Below are 21,691 nucleotides of genomic sequence, written 5' to 3'. Positions count from 1 at the left end.
TCGTTGTGGCCCCTTCGGTCCAGGATTGTTTTTCCAAGGCACTTTTCTTGTTGGCTTTGGCCTCTGGGGGTCGGGTAGGGGAGCTTCATGCTCTCCTCCGGCGCAGGGGTTTCTGCTCTTTTGGTCGTGGTGATAGTTTTGTTCGTTTGCAGCCGTCTCCTTCTTTTCTGGCGAAGAATGAGACTGCTGCGTTCCGGAGGGGTCCATGGGTGGTTGATGCTTGGTTGGTCAGGCCGGGGGTGCATCATGTTTTGTGTCCGGTTGCGGCGCTTCGCCGTTATTTGCGCGCCACAGCTTCTGTGTCCGGGGACGCGCTGTGGGTTGATCCGGTTTCCCTTCTTCCCTGTTCGCGGGTTCGGGTCTCTCAGGTCGTCCGCAGGGTTATTAGGTCCAGCCAGCCTGCGGTCTATCCCCGTGCCCATGACGTTCGTAAGTTCGCGGTTCTTGCTGCCGTCTTTGGGAATATGTCTTGGTCTGATATTCGGGCGCGGGGATTTTGGCGGTCGAACAGGGTCCTGGCTGCTCGTTACCTTGTGAATGTCCCTGGGCCTCGTCGGGCCTGTGTTGCTTTGGGTCGGCGGTTGCAGCCAGTTGTCTCGGCTTCGAGTTGAGGGGTGAGCGACGACCGCCTCCCGGGTAAGTCCCTCTTTTTCTGTCTGTGGGTAGTTAGCTCCGGGGAGCCGACGGGGCTCCCCCCAGAAAACCAGTGTTGAATGTAATGAAACACCATTTTCTGGGTGAGTCCCGGAGGCTTCCCGGCATCCCTCCCTCCCTCCGGTCGGCGGTTTTTCGCGTTTTTGACATCCAGCCTCAAGAACTGAGGTGTGGGTAGCCGGCGCGGGGGGTCTGGGGCTCCCCCTTCCCCCTCCCGGGGAGGGGGGAGCTGCGCAGACAGCGGCGCGGCAGTGTGTGACGTCACACTAGTTTGCTTGTTTTCGGTTGGGGAGTTCTATCCACTAGTTCGGTTTTAGGTAGCAATTTTAACCAGAATAGGGGTTTGTTTTGGGGCGCTTACCTTTCTGGGTGCCTGTTCCGGTCGATGGCAGACATAGAATGCTTCCAACTACACGGGGGCTTCTATAGGCCATTGCTCCCCTTGCCTCTCTGAGGGGGCCCGGTTCTGGCCGTGGTCCCCGGTAGGCCTAAGAACTCCATACACATGACTGATGCCAAAGTCTGACATTAGCATATCAGCCTAGGATAGCTCCGGGGAGCCTCCGGGACTCACCCAGAAAATGGCGTTTCATTACATTCAACGCTGGTTTTTTAAAACTCTTGGATTTTCGGAATGATACACGAGCAAGGGTTTAATTTTCAAATCGCCACACAGCACAAGAGTTAGCCTATCCTGACACAAGTTAGCCCAAGTTAGCTTGTGTCCGGGCAGTGACGTCTCCTCTTGGGTAATGTATGTCCACTTCGGCAATTTTTTCCAGAATAGCCATGTCTCCTCACAATTAAACACTTGTTGTGGAATGTATCCATCAATACAGCACAGTGTATCTACAAAATTTTAATTTTTTACTTATATGTAGTGTCACCTCGGCTTACGAATGAATATTTATGAACTTTTCGGGTTACGAGCCTAATTTCTTCAAAAAATTTGAATCGGGTTACAAACTTTGCCTCGGGAAATGAGTTTGTTGATATGCGTATGGGCTGACCTAACGCGTGGTGGCATGGTGATCGCGCCTCAGTTTACCAGTGTCTCCTGCCTAGTAACTATCGCGCCTGAATTCTTTATAAAGCATTACATTTGTTTTGGGATTTTTGGCTATTTGAACATAAAATTTGTTATTATATATCTTGCCATGAGTCCCAAGAAAGCCAGTGGTAAGGTTCAAGCCAAGAAAACACATGTGAGAATGACCATAGAGGAAAAACAAGAGAGCATTCATAAACGTCAAAATGGTGCACAGGTTGTTGAACTAGCTAGGCAGTACAACAAATCTATGTCAACAATATGCAATATACTTGCTAAGAAAAAGGACATTATGAGCATTAAAGTGGCAAAAGGCATATCAACAATCCCGAAACAAAGAACACAAACACTTGAGGATGTTAAAAAGTTTTTATTAATTTGGATACACAACAAAGAGTTAGCAGGTGATAGCATTTCAGAGGCCATCATTTGTGAGAAACCAAGGCATTTGCATGAAGACCTTTTAAAGAAAACCCCTGGAACGAGGGGGGGGGGGGGGGGAAGATGAATCAAGTTTGAAAATGTGAAAAGTTTGTGTGACAATAGAGCCTCGTGGAAAACTTTTGCTGTGGTCATTACCTGGTGGAATGCACCCAGGATGGAGTATTAGGGCTATACATCTTTTAAATCATAAAAGTAATAAACATTTCCCATCAACCTTACAAACAATATTACCTATTTTCATGTATTTCCCCCATGTGCATTTTAACAAAGTTGCTAAATTGCCTTTATCATTCTGTAAAATTTCAATTACAGTACTGTATGTATAATTTTGTTAGTATAAATGGACTGAATATTCTGAAATTGCTATTAATTTTACAATTTCAGATTCAAAGGTGGTCTGGACACCCAATATGGTCAGACAGGTGAAGAGAGCATTTAGGATAGTTCGAAGAGATGAAGATGGTCACAATTGTGTTCGAAGAGGCAAACGCCCCCCCCCCCTTTGCTCCTGACATTATGTTCAACCATTGACCTCTGCACACCTAACACAAGGTAGGTTGAAAACTCCTCCTTTATGTCATTGGTACATTAGCCAGAAACTCAGGGCCCATGCAGGAATATCCCTAAAAAAAAAAAAGTGGCCCCAACAATGCACCCTCCAAGTCTGGAGGATGAGCAGGAGCATTGTCGAGAAGCAGGCCCTTTAGTGTCAAACTTTTCTCTTGCAGATATTTTTTGATGGCAGGGCAAACCACTCTACATCACAGTTTTTCTGTACGTTATATATTTTTCTGGGGGGAGCCCCGTCGGCTCCCCGGAGCTTTACCGGCTGATATGCTAATGTCAGACTTTGGCATCAGTCATGTGTATGGAGTTTTAGGGCCTACCTGGGACCACGAGCCAGAACCTGGCCCCCTCAGAGAGGCAAGGGGAGCAATGGCCTATAGAAACCCCCGTGTGGTTGGAAGCATTCTATGTCTGCCATCGACCGGGTCAAGCATCCAGAAAGGTAAGCATTCCAAAACAAACCCCTATTCTGGTGAAAATTGCTACCTAAGCCGAACTAGTGGATAGAACTCTTCAACAGAAAACAAGGAAACTAGTATGACGTCATACGTCACCGCGCCGCTGTCTGTGCAGCTCCCCCCTCCCCGGGAGGGGGAAGGGGGAGCCCCAGACCTCCCACGCCGGCTATCCACCCATCAGTTCTTCGGCTGATGCTATAGGCAATGGTTATGTGCTCCGGCTCCAGTGGTTGCTTCAGCACTGTACCTAGAGTGTGGTGTCTGTTTTCTAGGTGGTGCGTGAGCCGGGAGTGATTCTTCAGTACTCGGGCTGCATGCGCCTAGGGTTCCCTTCCCTAGGTGCCCTGTAAGTACTGCCCTTGGGGCTTGGGGCCACCTTCCACAAGTTCCTTGGGTCCTGCCCCTGCTTGGCCGTTTACTGCTTGGTTTTCGGCCGCTCTTTGTGTGCTCGGGTGTTCTGTCTCCCTTGTTCGCCTTAGAGTAAGGGGCAGTGTTTGCACTGGTGGGGCGCAGGGTACTGTGCAGCTTGTCTTTACCAATCATAGCGGCCGGCTCTGTTCCGCTTGGGTACGCTGTCCTCTTGCGGGGTTTTCTTTTTCTTTTTGTTTATCTACCTGGTGGGGGGGTCTGCCTTTGTTCTTGCCCCTTGTGTCCCTTGTGTTCTGAGTATTTTCTGGTGGTACCCCTGCTAGGTCCCCGTGAGTGTACACGTCCCGGGGGTTCAGCTCTTAGAAGGTTGTTTGGTAGCTTTGGGTGCCGGTTAGCAGTACCCTGCCTGGGATTACCTGAGCGCGAGTCCTCTTAAAGTAAACGCTCGGGACCCTGGAAAACCCCTGGGGGCGAGCGGGTCCGATGGATGTGACCCCAGAGTCTCCCCCTCGCTTCCAGCGAGTTTGAGGGTTGCTCTCACCCTTTGTCTCTGGGTGACTCTCTGTTTTGCCTCCGTCTGCTGCCTGTGGGGTCGGTGACACCTTCGACCCGGAGTCCTGCGAGTTTGGTTGCTCGTTGTGGCTCGGTTACCCAGTTGTGCTAACAAAGCGGGTGCGGGCAGCAGGGGCATTGCACTTGAGCCTTGGTGGTGGCAACGTTCTCGTGGTTTCCTCCCCGGGAGCCCCGGGGCTGCCCCGTTGTAGTTCGTTTTGGGACTTGGGGGTGTTGGTTGCTTCGGTTCCATCCACGCCCCCTTGTCTTTCCCCTGGTTCACCCTTCCTGCCTGCATCCGGTTCCTTACCGTCTGTAGGTTCAGGGCGGGGTTTTTGGTGTTGAGACTCGGGCAGTCTCGGGGAATTACCCTTCCGGGGTAGTGACGGGGGCATTTGAGCCTGTTCCTCCAGCCGTGTTGTATGAGTCTGCCAGTGGGCTCCCTTCCTTAGTGTTTTCACGGCTGCCCCGGTTTTCTGGTACGGCCGGGGCTTTGGGGGAACGGTTCGGCCCCGGGGCCTGTCGTGTAGGTTCCTGGGGCTGGGGAGGGGCTGACTTGGGGGGGCCTTGGCCCCGTTAGACCCCGTGGGGTTTTTTATCCCCCTCTAGGCGGGGCTTGTGGTTACGCGGAGTGGGGTCTTTCCTCCCCACTCGCCGTACGTGCTGTTGGACGTCGGCCCCTCCCCGGGCTCGGTTCCTTGGCCTTTGAGTCGGTTGGTTCCGTCCTGTGGGTGGATGTTTCCTCCCACCCCTTTTTTGGACGGTGTTTTTGTCATGTTTCCCCGTTCGATGGGGTTCTGCGTGACTACTGATCTCGGGTGCGCCTTCGTATGCCTTCGGGACTAGTGTTGGCTTCTGTGTTCTCGAGGGTACGGGAAGGTTTTTCGCTACTTCCCGCGTTATTGGAACGTCTGTCGGCTCCTCGTCCTTGTCGCCCTGTTGGGCTACTTGTCGCCCTGTTGGGCTACTTGTCGCCCTGTTGGGCTACTTGTCGCCCTGTTGGGCTACTTGTCGCCCTGTTGGGCTACTTGTCGCCCTGTTGGGCTACTTGTCGCCCTGTTGGGCTACTTGTCGCCCTGTTGGGCTACTTGTCGCCCTGTTGGGCTACTTGTCGCCCTGTTGGGCTACTTGTCGCCCTGTTGGGCTACTTGTCGCCCTGTTGGGCTACTTGTCGCCCTGTTGGGCTACTTGTCGCCCTGTTGGGCTACTTGTCGCCCGGTTGGGCTACTTGTCGCCCGGTTGGGCTACTTGTCGCCCGGTTGGGCTACTTGTCGCCCGGTTGGGCTCCTTTTTGGGCTCTTTGCTTCTTTGGCCGGTTTTATTGTTCCTGCTTCCTCTTTTGGCTACTTTTCTCGTGCAGTAGTCCTGGCTGGCGCCTTCCCGCAGGGAGGGTGTGCGGTTCGGCCAGCATGTTATGCGCATGCGCCGTGGAGTTTGTTTTGGTCTGGGCGGTGTTTCAGTGCTGGTGTTTTGCGCCCTTTTTTGCTACAGTGCTTCGCCTCTCGTTCTTCTCCCTGGCTGCGGTATGTGTCCCTTCACGCCGGGGGTGTCCTGGTTCCCAGTTGTGGGGAGGACACCGCGGTTTTCCCTGCGTCATGGGTGTGGACCGCCTCCTTCGCCTCTCCCTGCTCTCCTGCGGGTCCGGCAGGGTCCGGCTCTGGCGTCTTCACCTGGCGGTGCTCCCAAGTTCTTATGGGCACGGTTGAGTCGTGTCAAGTTCGTGCCACCATTCGCCAGGTGAGTTTCTGCGGTCTGGCGTCTTTTGGCCGGGCGCTGGATGCGGCGGTGTTTATATACCTGTCTTTATTTAGGTATATTTTTGTACGACTGAGACCGTTCGCACACCAGTGACTGTCCCTTTATCACCCCTTCCTGTCCCCCCTCATGTGCATGTCCAACCCATGCTGGAGTCATTCAGGGGACCCTCCTTTTTTAATGTTGTGAGGTGTGGGGGTTGTAGGGTTGGTTCTGTACTCACCTGGTAAGGCTCCTGGCTGTGTTTGCAGGATTTGAGCTCTGGCTCTTGGGTCCCGCCTATCTGGTAGAACTTGCGGGATAGTACCAGTGGAGTGCAGTGGTGCTATTGGCACCTTTGGGGAACACTGTATTACCATCAGAGGTCTGGGCTTGTTACACGACCTACTTGCGAGCATAAGCCTTCTTGCTGGTTCGTCCGTGGACTTCCAGGGCGCACTGGCCTGTTTTCGTATGGCAGTTCCGGCCCGTCCTGGTTGTGCGGGTATGTGGGCCGGTGGACTGCTCCTAGTAGCTGCCTGGTGGGCCATCCTCTGGCCGGTCTAGCCTGACCTTGGGCCGGGCTTCAGGTGTAAAAGAGCTCCCAGTACCTCATCCAGCAGGTATCGAGCGGGGTTTCTCCGCCGTCGGTCGCCTGGTGCAGGTTTCTGGGCATGCAGGGTTTTATCGTGTCTCCGTTGGCCCTGTCTGGGGTCTGCCTGCTCCATTCTCTGCCTTTGCAGAAGGGAGTTGCTATTTACGTGTTGCAGTGGTGCCTGTTGCTGCTGCTGCACGTGTGCATTGGTACCGTGTTTCACGGTGGCGTGTCCTTGTTCCTGTGTCCGGTTGTGGAGTGGCACTTTGCTGCCGTTTTGTGCCTGGGGATTGCGTGGGGTTTTTGTCCCTGCCTGCTTGTCCACCCCTGGTTGTTCTCCTGGGGTTTTTTGTGCTTCTGCTCTTTCTTCCTGCCTCCTCTGCAGCAGGGATGTTCTGCGTGTGTTCTTAGGCGTTGGTCAGCCTGTGTCCTGTGATGTGCTTCTTTGTCTCGGTCTATTGCAGTTGTTCGTGCCCCTTGGTTCGGGTCCTGTTCTGGCGGCGACCCTTCCGCCTTCTTTGGTTTCCTAGCTTGCCCTGCCGTTTTTTTTTTTTGGGGGGGGGGGGGTCTTGCGATGTCTCGCGTCGGACCCGTCGTTTCTGAACTCCTGGCGGGCTTCCATGCTTTGGGGAGTTTTTCTGTTCGGCAGACGTTCCATCTCCTTGTGCCGCCTGGGTTTCGGTGGTCGCGCCCGAGATCTTCTCGCGGCTCCGCCTTTTTCCTGGGCTCGGAGGGGCCTTGTCGGGGCTGCTTATGTTCTGCCTCGTGGTCTCGCCTCCGGTTGGTGGTCGGGTGGCTTCGTGGTAGGTGTCCCACCTGCGTGCTTCTCTTGGTGGCAGTATGGGGTATTTTGGCGGTCCTTCCTTTTCCTGTCCCTTCTTAGGTGGTTACTCTTGTTAGCTTGGTTTACTCTCGGCTTGGTTTTCTAGTGGGGGTTGGGGGCCGTCGTCTTGCCACATACTGTCGCCTCTTTTCGTGCGGCGCAGGCGGAGCCGCTTCAGCTTGCTTTCGGTCTTGGTGTTGCTTCTGCACCGTTAGTCAGCTGTCTTGTGCGTCGTTTCACCTCTGGCCTGTTCGTGCGCCGCTTGCACCATCCTGGTCTCTGGTCAGCGTGCTCTGTCTTCTCCTCGGTTGGTAGTGCCCCTTCAGTTCCGATGTGTTTTTTCGTCGGCTCTTTCTTTTGGGCCTTTGCCTCTGGGGGTCGAGTCGCTGAGTTTTCTTGCTCCTTCGGTTTTAGCGTTTTGGTTGTTTGGTGGCAGCAGTCTCAATCTTTTCTGGCTCGGGGTGGGGCTGCTGCATTCTGGAGGGGTCCAGGGTTTGTTGGTGCTTCGTTGGTCGGGCCGGGGGTGTGTCGTTTTTGTGTTCAGTGGCGGCCCTCCGCTGTTGTCTGCGTGCCACGGCGTTTGGGTCCGGAGCGCGTTTTGCGTTGATCCGGTTCTGTTCTTCCCGGTTCACGGGTGATAGTGTCCCGGGTGGTCAGCCGTGTTCTTGCGGCTAAGCTGCCTGTGTTCTTCCCTCATGCCTGTGGCATTCGTGGCTTCGCTGCTCTCGCTGCCGTCTGGGCGATGTGGCCTTGCGGTCTTTCGGGCATGGATTTTTGGTGTTCGTGCAGGGGCCTTGCTGCTCGTGGTTCTCGTGTTGTTCCCGGGATTTTCGGGGCTGTGGCGCCTTGGGTTGGCGTTTGCTGCCGGTTGTCTTGCCTCCTTGGGGGGTGTGTGGTGTCCGCCTCCCGGTTCTGCCCCTTTGACCTTCCTCTGTGGGTAGTTAGCTCCGGGGAGCCGACGGGGCTCCCCCCAGAAAACCAGCGTTGAATGTAATGAAACGCCATTTTCTGGGTGAGACCCGGAGGCTCCCTGGCAACCCTCCCTCCCTCCGGTCGGCGTTTTTCGCGTGTTTTGACATCCAGCCTCAGAACTGATGGGTGGATAGCCGGCGGGGGAGGTCTGGGGCTCCCCCTTCCCCCTCCCGGGGAGGGGGGAGCTGCGCAGACAGCAGCGCGGTGACGTATGACGTCATACTAGTTTCCTTGTTTTCTGTTGAAGAGTTCTATCCACTAGTTCGGCTTAGGTAGCAATTTTCACCAGAATAGGGGTTTGTTTTGGAATGCTTACCTTTCTGGATGCTTGACCCGGTCGATGGCAGACATAGAATGCTTCCAACCACACCGGGGTTTCTATAGGCCATTGCTCCCCTTGCCTCTCTGAGGGGGCCAGGTTTTGGCTCGTGGTCCCCGGTAGGCCCTAGAACTCCATACACATGACTGATGCCAAAGTCTGACATTAGCATATAAGCCGGTAAAGCTCCGGGGAGCCTCCGGGTCTCACCCAGAAAATGCCGTTTCATTACATTCAATGCTGGTTTTTAAAACTCTTGGATTTTCGGAATGATACACGAGCAAGGGTTTAATTTTCAAATCGCCACACAGCACAAGAGTTAGCCTATCCTGACACAAGTTAGCCCAAGTTAGCTTGTGTCCGGGCAGTGACGTCTCCTCTTGGGTAATGTATGTCCTCTTCGGCAATTTTTTCCAGAATAGCCATGTCTCCTCACAATTAAACACTTGTTGTGGAATATATCCATCAATACAGTATCTACAAAATCTTTAAAATCACGAACAAATCTTTCAGCCCCTACTTTGTCTGAGCTGGCACCCTCACCATGCCTCACAACACTATGAATACCACGTCTTTTTTCTAAATTTCTCAAACCATCCCCTACTCACCTTAAACTCTTTCGTATCTGCAAAACTCGTTCTAGGGGTTTTCTTTATAAGATCTTGCATGAAGATTTCATTGTTGACCAAACCACACACTGGAAATTGAATAGACGACGACATTTCGATCCGTCCTGGACCATTATAAAGTCGATTGTGATGAGATGAGGGAAGCAAGAGCATTAAGTAGGCAAGAGAGAGAGGTGAGGAGATGGCAAGTATGTACGTATGTACATGAATAAAACATGTACATACTTATACATAACGTGTGTAAATAGTGTAATAAACACAATAACAGTATTTTGGGAGGAGGAATGTTGGCGAGTAATGTGTTGGAGGAGGGAGGGAGGACTGGCAGGGTGTGGCAGCTCACTCATGTTTTTTGGGCTCACCATACCAACATAGTGGATCGTTATGGTGAATACATACGTAGATGGGTATATACAATGTGTGTATATAGTGTAATAACAGCAAAAGCACTGTTTGATTGTAGAATATGTCGCATATATGAGGCCCATAATTTTGAGCATAGCGATGTTCTATACTTTGAATTATATAAATTCCAAAAATTACACACTTTTAAATAATATTACAGTAATAAAAAAGGAAGAAATGAATGAGAAACTTCAAAATAATTGCGCAACATTTTATTCGCAGCAACTGCCGTCGCACGGGGTGGCGGGGCCGACAGACCCCCATCGCTCCAACGCTCAGCGCCCATAATTTGCTCAACTTCCCAGCTCCATCGCAGCTAAAGTAAGTCACGTACAATATTTTTTGTTTAGTTTCCCCATGATCAGACTCTGCATTTTAACAATATAAGAAGAGAAAAAAAAAATTTGGAAAGAATGTATTTCTTGTGCACCAGGGTGTTATTTGGAGACAGAGCAGTTCAGTGGTTAACTAGTAAAAAAAATTTTTCTCCCACACACGCACCCCCCTAGGAAGCAGCCTGTAACAGCTAACTCCCAGATACCTATTTACTGTTAGGTAACAGGGGTCATCCCCTTTTGTACAAAGAATCTGCTAAAGCTTTTACGGCTAATCTTTGACACTCGTTTGTCTTTGTCGCCCCATATTTTTTACGTCCGAGTTGAATGCTCTAAGGCCCTTAACTAACTTTAGGTCATGTCCCATACTTCTTGGGGAGCTAATCGACACTGCTCCTCTCTTTACATTCCTCTCTCGTTCTGTCTAAACTCGATTATGGCCCTGTTTACTCGTCTGCTTCTCCTTCTACCCTTCACCATCTGGACACACTGCATCATACTGGGTTACGGCTCAGCTCTGGTACCTTTCCTTCGACACCTACCCTAAGCCTGTATGTTGAAACTGGCGTCCTGTTTCTACAGGATCGCCACGATCGCTACTGTCTTCTCCACCTTGCACGGTCCTTACAGCACCCTCACTCTTGCTTATGTCATGCCTTGACCTTTACCCATCCTGTGGTTCCTGTTCCCCTTCACCACCTATCTCTTTCTGTACGGTTGTCTCTCTTACAAAATGCTCTTTCAGTTTGTGTTACCAATATTTCCCCTCGTGTCATTCCGTCTTTGCCCCTATGGAGGGGTCCCCGTTCCTAAATTCTGTAAGCCTTGACCCACATGACTAAAACTTTTACCCCCTCCTACAGTTCTAAATCACCTTTTCCTTGAACACTTTTCTTCACACTTCCACTCTATTTCCGTCTTCACCAATGGGTCTTAAGTCTGCAGACGGTGTAGGCTACTCTGTTGTTTTTCCTGACTGCACCTTTGTGTCTCCTGCCTCCGGAGACTAGCATCTTCATGGCAGAACTTTATGCTATTCTCTATGCTCTTCATCAACTCTTTTCTCGCAGTCAATCCTCCTCTGTGTTTGTAGTTGACACTTGCAGTGCCCTCATGACTCTAGAATCCTTTAATCCAGTCCATCCTTTGGTAGTTGAAATTCAACATTGGCTGTTTCTTATCTCCAGTAGATTTAAGACAGTGGAATTTCGCTGGATTCCCACCCATATTGGTGTGTTCTTAAATGAGCGTGCGGACACTGCCGCTAAGGAAGCTATCCGTACCTGTCCCATCTCCCGTAAAGGTATTCCTTATTATGACTTTTACCCAGTTATTCATTTCCCCATTCTTGCCCGTTGTCAGGGTTGTTGGTCTTCTGTTACTGGTAACAAACTGCGTGCTCTTAAGAGTAGTGTGTTCCCGTGGCCTTCCTCCTACCACCGTAACCGGTGGTGGGAAACGGCTCTGGCGAGGTTGTATATTGGTCATACACGTTTAACTCACGGGCACTTAATGGAGCGGTGCCCTGCTTCTTATTGTCCAAACCGTTGTCTCTACATGTCCTGACTTCCAGGACTTACGTGTCTTGCTTCCCGACCATCCCTCACTGTCAATTGTCCCTCGATAAAATTCTTGGTAAATTCAATACCTTTGATATTGTTCGCCGTATGCGTTTTTGTTCTTGTATTGGCGACGTTAGTGATATTTAGCGCACTATGATTATCCCACACATTTGATGGTTTGATAATTACTGTACTGTACAGTACTTTGGTTTGGAATGTATCAAATAAAGTTGTTTCATGTATTCAAATGTGTGAGAAAATCCACTGGGGCTGTGAGATGAAGCGAACCTGTAACAAAGGCATTGCCAGTTGCATACTCTACCACCACTGATGGTAAAAGTCTTACAACTGGATATCTTGTGTGACGGGTTATGGTATCACAGCTATACTGAACCAAGATGGTATGGCTCTCCCTCACATAAATGAAAGAAATGCTGCTATTGGCCTTGCAGTGTGTAAGTTGCAGGTGGAAACAAATGAAAATTATCAAATAAATAATTAAACAATTTACTGAAATAGTAATGAACAAAAATAACACATGACAATACTTGACTATCATGTAATGCAAAGGTGAACAAGTTAGTATGACCTTAAATGCAAAAAATAAACTATAAGCAATGAATAAAAGTATGAAGATATACTGTTGTTCTGAAGACAGCTACCATACCACCATGGCATGAGTCACACGACGTTGGCTGGAAGCGGACGACGGGTTAGAGACACGAAGGTGATCCTAGAGCACTAAGGGAGAGATTGCCTCTCCAGGGAGGCAGCGCTCTTTATATAGTCCGGCGGTGATGACTCATCCAGTGTCAACACGAGGTGTACATCTAGTCAACTAGCAAACTGCTCGTTGTGGCTGGCGGTGCCTTTGTGTTGAGCTGTACCACTGTCAGTTGAAGGCGGCTAACTGCTTGTTTGTGGGGACAAACTGCCAGTTAACAGTGGCGCCCGGCTTGCCTCTGAGTCGTACCAGGCCGTGCCAGGCCCTGGGGGGTATGGAGAGGTGGCAGGACTATGACTCTTCTGGGCTGGTGTAGATGTATACTTCCAGTGCAGAGGCATTGAAGGTGAAGGGAAAAGGCAGTTCCATTGCTATGCAGGGGATTCACGTGACACTTGTGAAGCCACAGAAAGTCTGGAGGCCCTACTGAAGCCAGTCCAAGTATTAAATAAAACCCCTGAAGTATGCCGGTGAAGGGTAAAGTGAAGGGTGAAGCAAGACCGTATGCCCCAACTTCAGGCACACACAGAAAATCACATTTTGGTCCCGCCTCTCAACTGTGTATTTGAAGTTGGGGCGTATGGTGTTGAACTGCTTCAGCCTTCACCTGAGTGCTTGTAGGGCTTACGTAAGACGTTGACTCAAGGAGTGGCCTCAAAACTTGCTGTGATTTATGGGGAAATCCGGTTGTAAGACTTTTACAAAGTCAGTAATATACTGTGGTAGAGTATGCAGCTGCCAGTGCCTTGGGCAAGGGTTTACGTCGCCTCACAGCTCCAGTGGATTTTCTGCTTGGTGTATATCAGGTTGTGATTTTGTGTGTGTACCGTATTGTTATGATCGCCGTTTGATAAGTCCTTTCTGGCCTCAAGAGTCATTGTTACCCACCTAGAAAGATTGCAGATGGCCAAAGCAGTTATTTAAGTTAAGAAGGGACAAGTGTTAAACAGAATTTTGCATAATATTTGACTGTAAAGGGGTAAATTGAGGTAGATTGAAAAACAAAATGGTGAACCGGGCAGGCGGTACTCACAATTAGGCGAGTACACTCGGGAACTTTTAAAGTGCAACCAAACATGCTTTAGGCTCTCACAACAAGAGGTGAGTGGTGGTGGCTCAGGTGCTCAGCCAATCAGAGCACCTAAGGAGGGAGGGCAGGAGTGAGAAGGAGGTGGTATGTGGAAGTTTGGTGACAGTTGTGTGTAGTTTGTTCATCTTCATTGTAAGTTTCATGGCTTGGTGTGCATTTCCCTAGTAAATTTAATTAGGGAAAAATTCAGGTGTTTGATTTTTTAAATCAACTTTTTAAATGTTGAGTTGTTAAAGCCTCAAAGTGCATGGAGTTGGTTTGGGAGTATGGCATCCTCATGCTGTTGCGTGCTCGCGTGAGGTAGCAAAGGTGATGTAAAGTTGTGGGGTGTACATGCTTGGGACGTCCTCTCTTGGGATGGCTGGTGTTAGACCTGTGTGTTTGTCGGTTGTTGAAAAGCCGTCATCCTTTGCTGTTGTGGTATTGATTTTACATTGTTCATCTTGTAATTAATACTGTAGTGCGATATCTAGGGCTACCATTTGTAGGTTTAAAATGTCTAATACAAACAGTTGTCCAATGAGTTTTAATAGGAAATATCATCCACCAAGCACCATTGTACAATTATATTAATTGATAGTATATGGATTGTGCAGAACTGCTTAGAATGATCTTTAACACTTGGCTATATTGGTCATGTCAAATACCTGCACGGTGAATGCTCAAAGACCCTTTCTTTATTCAGTGTTGTCACATACCTCATGGGGGTATGGATAGGCAAACACTCATTCGGTTAAAGTTGCCTTGTAGTACTTTCAGAGCTCAGTAATTTGGAATCTGGTTAGCACTTTCCAAATAAATTGACCTTTAAAGTGAATTCCTATTTAGGTTTAAAACATTATACCGAATGAGAAAGTCGGATTATATAGCCGAACACCAGAAATGTTGTTATTCAATTTGGTTGCCTAAAGCACATTCAAGGACTACACATTACATGGCATTCCAGGATTCCTCTATACCTTGCCTTATGCTGTAAACATTGCCACAACCCTGTGTTTTATTGATTTAAATGGCCACAGGGAGGCATACAACACTGCAGATTATGATGTCATTAGTTATCCACTGTGCTGACAAGTGGGCTGACTGATGTTCGTTGACACCTGTATCGTGCTTCAATTTAATCGCCAGGAGATCACCCTCTCACTAGACTCGTCTGTAGGAAGTACAGTATAGTATCTCAAATTACCTTGGATCATAAATAGCATAAGACTTGGGGGTAGGAGAGGGTTGCAGTGTTTGTCATGGCTCTCAGTTGTTCCTGGTATTAGGCAATTTAGTTCTGGAATCATTTTTGTTGGCCAATGTTAAACTTTTTCGAAAGTAGATGTTTTTCTGAAAGGGAAGGGGGGGGGGGAACCTCTATGCTTGGATACAGTTATCTAAGTGAATACTTAGATTTATACAGTAGAATAACTACCTTCTTTTCCTTAGTCAAAAAGGTTGCTTGTTTATTTCTAGGGACTTGTATTTTCTTTTATTTTTAACTGCAGCAACTTTCAGTGAATGATAGATTCTTACTGAAAGAACCTTTACTTCATTGTTGTTGCTTTATGGTCATCTCATTGTGTACAGGGATTCCGCGAAGCTTTTGGGGTTAGTCTTTGACACTCGTTTGTCTTGGTCAGCCCATATCTCTTGCCTCCGAGTTGAATGCTCTAAGGCCCTTAACCTCCTTAAGGTTTTGTCCCATACTTCTTGGGGAGCGGATAGGCGCACGCTCCTCTATTTGCACTCCTCTCTCGTCCTGTCTAAACTCAATTATGGTTGCCCTGCATACTCTTCTGCTTCTCCTTCTACTCTTCGCCATCTTGATGCTTTGCACCATACTGGGTTGCGTCTCGGCTCTGGTGGCTTTCGTTCGACTCCCGCCCTTAGTTTGTATGTTGACACTGGCTTTCTCTCTCTTCAGGACTGCCGTGATCGCTACTGTCTTCGCTATCTTGCGCGGTCCTTCCAACATCCTTCCTCTCGCCTCTGTCGTGCATTGACTTTTCCTCCTCCTGTGGTTCCTGTTCCTCTTCATTGTCTCCCACTTTCTGTCCAGTTATGTCGCTTACAGGATTCTCTTTCTGTTCATATTTCTAATGTGTCTCCTCGTATTGTTCCTTCATTACCTCCGTGGAGAGTCCCCCTTCCCAAGTTTTCTACGTCCTTGACTTGTATTACTAAAGCCTTTACCCCTCCTACAATTCTGAAAAGCCTCTTCCTTGAGCACTTTTCTTCACACTCCCACTCTATTTCTATCTTCCCTGATGGGTCTAAGTCTGCGGATGGTGTGGGCTACTCTGTTGTTTTTCCTGACCGTACTTACATGTGTCGCCTCCCTTCGGAGGCTAGCGTCTTTACGGCAGAACTTTATGCTATTCTCTATGCTCTTTGTCTCTTGCTTTCTCATTCTCATTCCTCCTTTGTGGTTGTAGTTGATTCTCGTAGTGCCCTCATGGCTCTAGGGTCCTTTAATCCTGTCCATCCGGTGGTCATTGAGATTCAACATTGGCTGTTTCTTATTTCTAGTAAATTTAAATCAGTAGAGTTTTGCTGGGTTCCCAGCCATATTGGTGTTTCAATGAGCGTGCGGATGCTGCCGCTAAGGAAGCTATCCGTTCTTGTCCCATCTCCCGTAAAGGTATTCCTTATTCCGACTTTTATCCTGTTATTCATTCTTCCCCGTTGGCAGGGTTGTTGGTCCTCTGTGGTTGGTAACAAGCTGCGTACTCTCAAACTTAGTGTGTCCCCGTGGCCTTCCTCCTACCACCGTAACCGGCGGTGGGACACTGCTTGGGCACGGCTGTGGGTTGGTCATACCCGCTTAACCCACGGTCACTTAATGGAGCGCCGCCCTGCTCCTTATTGTCCGAATTGCGTTGTCCCTCTTACAGTTGTGCATATCCTTGTTGAATGTCCTGACTTCCAGGACGAGCGTGTGTCTTGATTTCCGACCGTCCCTCGCAGTCACTTGTCCCTCGATAGAATTCTAGGTGAATCGGATACTTTTGATATCGTTCGCCTTATGCGTTTTTGTTCTCGTATTGGCATTCTTGGTGATATTTAGCGCCCTCTGATTATTTCGCACTTTGGTGCCTTCTTTTGGTAATTACCTTACCTTCATTGTCGTTTCATTTTAATGTGGTAGTTGTGATATGGATTGTTCTGGCTCACGTGCAAGGTCTTGGATTTTTTGTATGTTTTATATTAAGAAATTGCCAGTCTTGTTACTATTTGTAGAGTTAGAGATCTGCATTAAGGCCTCAATATTATATTCTTTATTTTTTTTATAACATGTGGTTGGTAATATTTAGATTAATGTCAGTGATGTATATGACAAGGGTCAAGACCCCTTGTGGTATGACAGCATTTTTCCCAGTCATTTCCTTAACAAATGAAAGGGTCCTCATAACCATTCTTTTGTCCTTTCTACCATGTACCAGTTTGTTGCTTCTTGGTCTTTCATTTGGTACTTTGGCTATTAAAACAATGGCCTTTGGTAATGTTGCAATTACCATTTCTAAAAATGAGCAGGTTCATTAGGCAGGGTTTGTTTTTAGCAAAGTTTTACAAAAGAAAAAATTCCATTCCTTCAGGACCTTGCAGATGTTAGGTCAAACTAATTGACAGTAATCTGTTTTGCCCTTTCAAACAATGATGGTTTTAATCTAGGTAAAATATTTCAGAATATCTGACAAGTTTGGCAGACAAATTTAATCAAAGCTCTTAAATCATTAAAGTTATTAAAGACTGTGAAAACCATGTTGTATAGATGCTTCAGTGTCACTTTTCAAATGTTTTGTAAATTTAACAATGATCTTTAGTTAATTTAATCATAATTTGTACAAAGCTTAGGTGTTGCATAGCTTGAAAGTAAATTTAAAGTATGAAACCTAAAATATTGACTAAAGTTTCTTCCACTTTAATATTTCAGACTAATTTGCAATATTTGTTAGTTTATGTAAATTGAATAGGTAGTCCACTTTTACATCTTTTCAATGCATTTTGCATGCACCTATGTAACAAGTTACAAATAGGTGTAAATTTTACCAAGTATTTATTTTCAAAGTAAAAACATTTCAGATGTTTAAACATTGCATCAATAGTAGTAAACAATAATTTCCAGCATAATTTCAGGATAAGGTATATAAAGTAGTTTCATTAAAATTGTTTTATTTAATAAGTTTTACATATAGTATTTATAATACATCTAATATTTATTACTGTTTCAGGTTGTGGGACAGATGCTCCTAGATGAACAGAAGATCCAAAAGGCCAAGACAACTCCAGAGACAATCACCTGTAAAAGAAAAATAAACATTAAACAGGGACACTACTTTTATTATCACCAATGCCTAATAAGAAGCGCCAAAAATCCTAACAGCCTATCTTTTAAGATAGGCTCAGCAAGGCCTATCCCTTCCTCTGGTTTTATTGCAAGACTTGTTCCCTGAATGGGTGCATTACATCCACCACTTTAGTGCCATCAACACATTGTACATATGCTGCACTGTACAATGCATGCCAGGCACTAAAGTTTTAGATGCATCCACCCATTCAGCAAACAAGCCCTGTGCAAATTAACAATGTAACCATTGTTAAGGGTCCCTAAACCTATGCAAATCTAGTCCATCTATTAGATGGGTAGTAGAGCAAAGCTCTGAAAAAGCCAAGCCAGGGAAATCTGCAGGACTGCCTGGTCCCCTTTTATGAAATGGGGTAGGATCAGTACAAACTGCATCTTCCCTGTGGGTTGTAACAGTAGGACATGGTTACACACCTATAAATGGACTAGATAAGATAATTAAGATTAGGTCATTGATATAGCTAAAACAATCAAATTCAAACTCACCCACTTTTGTAGAGTAAAGGAGACTCACTCCAAGCCAGTCCATGCATCATAATCACTTTCACCTGAAAAATATTTCAACAAATTAATTTCAGATTTAAAGCTAATCTTTCTTTACTTTTCAAATTAGCATTCAGTAGTTTACACATTCAGATGGAAAAAATTTAAGGAATTTACCTTTCCTACATATTTTAGTAGCAGTAGTAAAGATCTAATTTATAAATATATATGGCCTCAATTTGCCAGGTTTCAGTAAATGTCATTTGAGAAACTATCCACAACTGCACTTCAATGCCAATTTACATTTATCTTTAGCCAATGCTCTATTTTTTTACTTTTATGCAAATCTATTCAGATTAACCTTTACTACAACTCGCCTGATTCTGCAACTCTTCCAACTGACAGAGGGACTTCTGGACTTTCCAAACCACATTCTGGAAAACTATATAAATTTAAAACCAAGCTAAAGTAAACATTTAAATATTTTTTTTTACTTTCAAGGGAAAAATACCATCACTTAAAACTTTTCCTGCCATTAACTTTGACTTATTACCCTTAGTGTTATACATTTATAGATTAAAGCTTATTTAACAAACATTTAATGTTAACTAACCAAGATTTATATTTCTTTACAATTTTATTAATAAAACACCCTCAACTATGCTGTTTAATATCTAATGCCCCACATTACAATCTTCACAATTTCAACATATCATTCTATTCAATACATTCCTGAAAAGACAACTTGCAGATATGGTACCCACTAGCCTAAGTCTAGACTTCCATACCCATTTAATAGGTTTTTAGCAATTAACTTCTACCCTCTAATTCCAATGTACACAACACTACTTACTGTAGATCTGAAAGTATTTTCCTGCAGCTCTTTGTTGCCAGGACCTTCCACAACCTGTCATGTGAAAAGCAAATATTACTAAAAAGTTATTTGCATAGCGATGTTATTTTGTTCATACCTGTACCACCAGTTTAACAGTTGCCATTTTAAATGGCACACTAACTATCTTGTTGTCCCATCTATTAATTACAAACAAAGCTATAGTCATTTCAAGTCAACATCCTATACAAATTTTATTTTCCAACAACTTTAGTCATGAACATTTTTCTGGAACATTGCAAAAACTTTAATTTAACCATGTATAACATTTGAATAAAAGCAATACAAAAGTTATATATACAAATTCTTATTCTTTTGCAACCACTGTTTACTACTAGGGGGACATTTATTCTGTTGAATTATGTACCAAGCTTTTTAGTCTGAAAATTCATAATTAACCCAACTATACTACCAAGACAATGTGACTACTAAATTTAGTAAAGTCACATTGTCACTTAAGTCACTTACATTTTAGTGTGGGCTTCATCCACTATTCTGATGTTAGCTGGAACATTTGTGCCAGCTGCTGGTTTGAAAGGGAGGCATACCATGTGCCAATTCAGGAAGCTTTCCATGTTCCTCACTGCATGTCAGCTCAGGACCTCGCTACCATGTTGGGAGGCAGTTGAAGACTAACCAATCAACATCCCAGGCTGGAGAGCAGTGCCAGCTCGGGGAGAATTTACCACCTGCAAAAAAATTTAATACTCTTAATCTACACCATCTATCTCATCTTTACCTAGCCCCCAAACCTTACATTTGTCAGCATTAAACTGCATCTGGTAGTCTTAACCATTTCAAAACTATATAGGGCATCGGTATTTTTTATTTGCCAATTCTGCAACTATTGCAGTCTAAACCATAATCTTGCGAATAACCCAGGTCCAAGGAGAGCTTTTAGGCACTACTTACAACACTTCTCCCAACTTAACCCCATTTATACTAATTTCCTTTGGTATAGCCATGACCTAATCAACTTCAGTCAGCATTCCTAATGATCCGAGCCCCTATCAATTTTGCGCCACTATCAAAATCTGCTGAAGTCAAGGTACACAAAATCACAAACCTTATCACCATTTCCTCAACTATGCAACCTAATCCATGAACATTTAGTAATAAAACTATGCGATTCGTGTATCTAGTCATGTTTCTCAAAAAGAGTAGAGAAATGGCACTTGCAATGTTAGATTCTAGTAACTTTCCTCACAATAAACTAAGCTAATTGGTCACCAACTTAAGCGTTAAAGTTAACTCAAACTTTTCCTTTAAAACTTGCTATATTAGGAAGTTTCCACGACCGGCCTTTACCCGACATAATTAAATAGGGTAAAAACGGTATATTAAATGCAGTAAAACTATGGTAAATTCAATATGATAAACTTGCATTCTTTAAGCATGGGCTGCATAGTAAGTGAACTAAACTAAATGTTAAGCACCCTGGCAAACCACTTCGTTCTATTTATTTTCTTTATTTAATCACTTTGTCCGGCTAGAATTTTTACATTAGATTAAAGGAACACCCTCCCTGGTAACGGCTGAACTAGTTAACCAAATACAAATAGGTAAAATACTTTCATAAAACCCGTCTACTTCCCCCACCAGTAGACTTGTTCAGCTAAAGGCATAATGTAATGTTCCACTTTAGTAAATAAAGACTTTAAACACTACCCCATCTGTGTAGTTACCGGTTACCTGACATTCTACGCGTAAAATAACCCATCTATTCCCCATAATTGTTCGATATAACTTACCTCTCACCCGCTGGTCGAGTACACAGCAGTATATATCCTCCTCCATCACTCACCGCGTGGATACTATTTCACTCTGGCCGCAAATTGCCTCAAATCACCTACGTTGTCCATAAACATATATAGAAGAGCAACTGACCGCAACACCCGTATAGCGATCATCACATAACGTGGGAACATTAGTAGTACTGCTGTCAAAACATAGATGGCGCCAGGACAAATGGTAATTCCTATGGACTCACAAGACACTCACTGAATTTGTGCGCCCCTTGAGGGACTTGAAGTAGAGGGGGGTAGAAATAGCCTAAGCTACTCTATCCCTTTGAGATGTATTTATTGCTTATCTCAATAAACATACTTGAACTTGAACTACAAGACACTCCGTACATTGACAACATCGCACACTAATATTTTTACCACTTCGGACACCAGCTTTAGACGTTTCGCATATGTGTACGTGTTCCATATTAAAACGACAATATAATGCTATTAACAATTAAAATCTTCTATTTAACAGGCATATAGTTATTAAATGAAGTTTAGTGATGTAATAGACATAATCCGGAGTTGGTAAGGACGCCGCCCGCCAGCGTAAACACAACACACCCGAATGCCCACAAACACGATACAACGCACAAAACACAACACTTCTGTCAGTTTTTGGATAAACTCCTTTTATATTTATTATGTGATAGTTATACTTGCATAAAATGATAACTATTATAGGTAAGCGCCTAATATTTAATATTAATCAATAAAAAAGAAGTCAGAAGCCACACGCCTGTCTGTACATGTCTTTTGTGTAAAAGTATTTTGGGCGCTCATGTACTTGTGCGCTAGCTGGCGTTCACAACTGTTCTCGCCTACAAGCATTAGAATTAAACAAACGAATTTATTTTTTCATTTATATACAAGAAGAGAAGGCTACTCTTGAGTC

At 45.8% G+C, this 21,691-nt stretch overlaps 1 long non-coding RNA gene across 2 annotated transcripts in view; it reads left to right on the top strand.

The window, feature by feature from the left end:
- LOC138356533 (uncharacterized) overlaps window positions 1-17,596 on the top strand; it is a 37,896-nt gene extending 20,300 nt beyond the window's left edge. Inside the window, exons 4-6 of one of the 2 annotated variants that reach the window (XR_011224501.1) lie at window positions 2,531-2,698; window positions 9,792-9,890; window positions 17,498-17,596. This is a non-coding gene — a long non-coding RNA (uncharacterized lncRNA). The remainder of the gene's footprint in view (window positions 1-2,530; window positions 2,699-9,791; window positions 9,891-17,497) is intronic. The other variant, XR_011224502.1, reaches the window with a different exon arrangement.
- Window positions 17,597-21,691: the final 4,095 nt, after the last annotated feature.

This window comes from Procambarus clarkii, chromosome 73 (assembly GCF_040958095.1).
Source record: "Procambarus clarkii isolate CNS0578487 chromosome 73, FALCON_Pclarkii_2.0, whole genome shotgun sequence".
NCBI lineage: Eukaryota > Metazoa > Arthropoda > Malacostraca > Decapoda > Cambaridae > Procambarus > Procambarus clarkii.
Note: the sequence above shows the minus strand (reverse complement) of the source record. Positions and strands in the feature narration are given on the sequence as shown.